This window comes from Puma concolor, chromosome B2 (assembly GCF_028749965.1).
Source record: "Puma concolor isolate L17-30 chromosome B2, mPumCon1.1.hap2, whole genome shotgun sequence".
Taxonomy (NCBI): domain Eukaryota; kingdom Metazoa; phylum Chordata; class Mammalia; order Carnivora; family Felidae; genus Puma; species Puma concolor.
This window is the reverse complement of record NC_141671.1, coordinates 116,436,743-116,439,420: the sequence shown is the minus strand read 5'-3', so window position 1 is coordinate 116,439,420 and position 2,678 is coordinate 116,436,743. Positions and strand designations below refer to the sequence as shown.

The window sequence follows — 2,678 nt, the reverse complement described above, 5'->3', positions numbered from 1 at the left end:
TGGTTACAGCAAAACCACAAATTATTATTGCTATTAGTTTTAATATAGGCTAGTTTTTATATTCCTAGTGCCTTACAATTTAATAAAAATGAATTATAAGAATGAGTCTAGCCACTTGTAATTTTGCTTTACTTTCAACTTTGCAAAAAGAGTAGTAACGTGTATGTAAATATATTTTATATAGATATAATATTTATAAACATTAAAAAAATTTTATAGGTCAAATAACTTAATAAATGTAGCAAGTTAAACCAACTAACAACCTAAATATTTTTGTTGGAGTGGCAATTTGAGTGTGCTTCTCTGATGGTCTGTTTCCAAAGATAACTGCCTACTTTAAGTTCCTTTAGGGCAGGGATTTTGTTTTATTCATCATTTGGTACTCTGTGGTAAGGAAAGTGCTTTAAATATAGTAGGTGATCAATGACTTTTATTGCACGAATAGAAGAGAGTAAACAATTATAAACTAAAAGGAAATTAGTTTCAAATGTAAATTCTAGGGGAACACTTCCATTGATAGAAATGAGAATCCTGCTTCTTACCCAGGACCCTATCATGCAGTCTTGAAGAAATGAAAACTGTGAATTCTAATATGTAATTATTGAAATAAACATTTCATCTTTTTTGTGACACCAAGTTAATAAGTAAGCACAAAAATCTGGTCTTGGCCATTTTTGGTGTGGCCAGGAAGATAGCTTGACTCTTAACAGGGATTAGTTGGGATAGGCACACTATTTCCCATTGTCTCTCAAACCTTAGTCCTTTCCTCTGAGCTCGGAACAGCCTTTTTGGCGATAATGCCTTTGTTTTTGAGTAGGAGGACTTGTTAGACCACAAACTTCCAGACTCAATTTTTGTATATCCTGATGAAAATTCTCAAATTTCTCTACTGAATGTAAACATATGTGCAATGTGTTTAAATTGAAACTTACTGAGTTTTGGCAAAATTTCCCTCAAGTGAATAGGGTGGTGCATTTGTATTGATCGAGTTGTTTGGGACATTAAAGTGATAAGACACAATAATCTAAATTTGGGATATACTAGTATGTCTGCCTCAGGCCACGACCTGTCCTGTCACTTTTGCTCCTTCTGGATTTCTCTGGAATTTACTGCCCTTTTTGCCTATTTGTCTGACATTTGACTTAAATCCCTTCATTTTGTTGTTTCTTTTGTATTTATATATTATGACCTTTCACCCTCTCCATTTGCATCTTTCTCAAACTATATTCCAGGGTGGCTACCCCAATCTAGATATAATGCTGATAACATTAAAAAAATGAATTAAACTCTTTTGTCTGGGCTGCTGACATGCCATCCAGACTGGGGAAGACCCAGAAACTTTGGGGCCACGTGAACCACGGCCACAGCCAAATTGGCAAGCACTGGAATCACCCCAGAGGCTGAGGTAATCCTGGTGGCATGCATCACCACAGGATCAACGTTGGCAAATATCACCCAGGTTACTTTGGAGAAGTTGGCATGAGGCATTATGACTTAAGGAAGAACCAGAACTTCCGCCCAACTGACATCCTTGATGAACTGTGAACCTTGGTCAGTGAGCAGACAAGGGTAAGTGCTGTCAAAAACAAGAATGGAGCTGCTCCTATCATTGATGTGGTGCGATCAGGCTACTATAAAGTTTTGGGAAAGGGAAAGCTATCAAAATGGCCTGTAATCATGAAGGCCAAATTCGTCAGTAGAAGAGCCAAGGAGAAGATTAAGGATGCCTGTGTGTTGGCTTGAAGCCACATGGAGGGAGTTTCATTAAATTCTAACAAGTGCTTTTCAAAAAAGTAAATGGATTAAAAAAGTTCCAAGGGACCTCATAAAAAACACCATGTAGATATGGTTCATTCCCAGAGTTTTTAACAAAAGGCTTACAATCCTGATCTAGACAAATGTAGATATGACAACTGAAAAACAATAGGTTGATATAATACAATTATAAATTATTACTATTTGAACCAAGCAAATGAACATCTTGAGTACATAAATAAAAATGAACTGCAAATTGGAGTAGAAATCAAGGATAACTGAGGTTATCCTTTGAAACTCAGAGTCAAAGGGGAAAATTCATAGGATTTCTTTTTTTTTTTTTAACTATCTCAGTAGTTTTTTTCTTTATTATTAATTTTATTTTTTAAATTAACATCCAAATTAGCATATAGTGCAACAATGATTTCAAGAGTAGATTCCTTATTGCCCCTTACCCATTTAGCCCATCCCCCCTCCCACAACCCCTCCAGTAACCCTCTGTTTGTTCTCCATATTCAAGAGTCACTTATGTTTTGTCCCCCTCCCTGTTTTTATATTATTTTTGCTTCCCTTCCCTTGTGTTCATCTGTTCTCTGTCTTAAAGTCCTCATATGAGTGAAGTCATATGATATGTCTTTTTCTGACTAATTTTGCTTAGCATAATACTCTCTAGTTCCATCCACATAGTTGCAAACGGCAAGATTTCATTTTTTTTGAAGCTGAGTAATACTCCATTGTGTGTGTATATATATACATATACACATATACTTATACATATATATATATATATATACACATATATATATACATACACATATATATATACACCACATCTTTTTTATCCATTCATCCATCGATGGACATTTGGGCTCTTTCCATACTTTGGCTATTGTTGATAGTGCTGCTATAAACATGGGGGTGCG

The 2,678-nt window shown here is 35.3% G+C and overlaps 1 pseudogene; it reads left to right on the top strand.

Moving 5' to 3' along the window:
- The first annotated feature begins 659 nt into the window (after positions 1-659).
- Positions 660-2,286, top strand: LOC147581198 (large ribosomal subunit protein uL15 pseudogene; annotated as a pseudogene).
- The last annotated feature ends 392 nt before the right edge of the window (positions 2,287-2,678 follow it).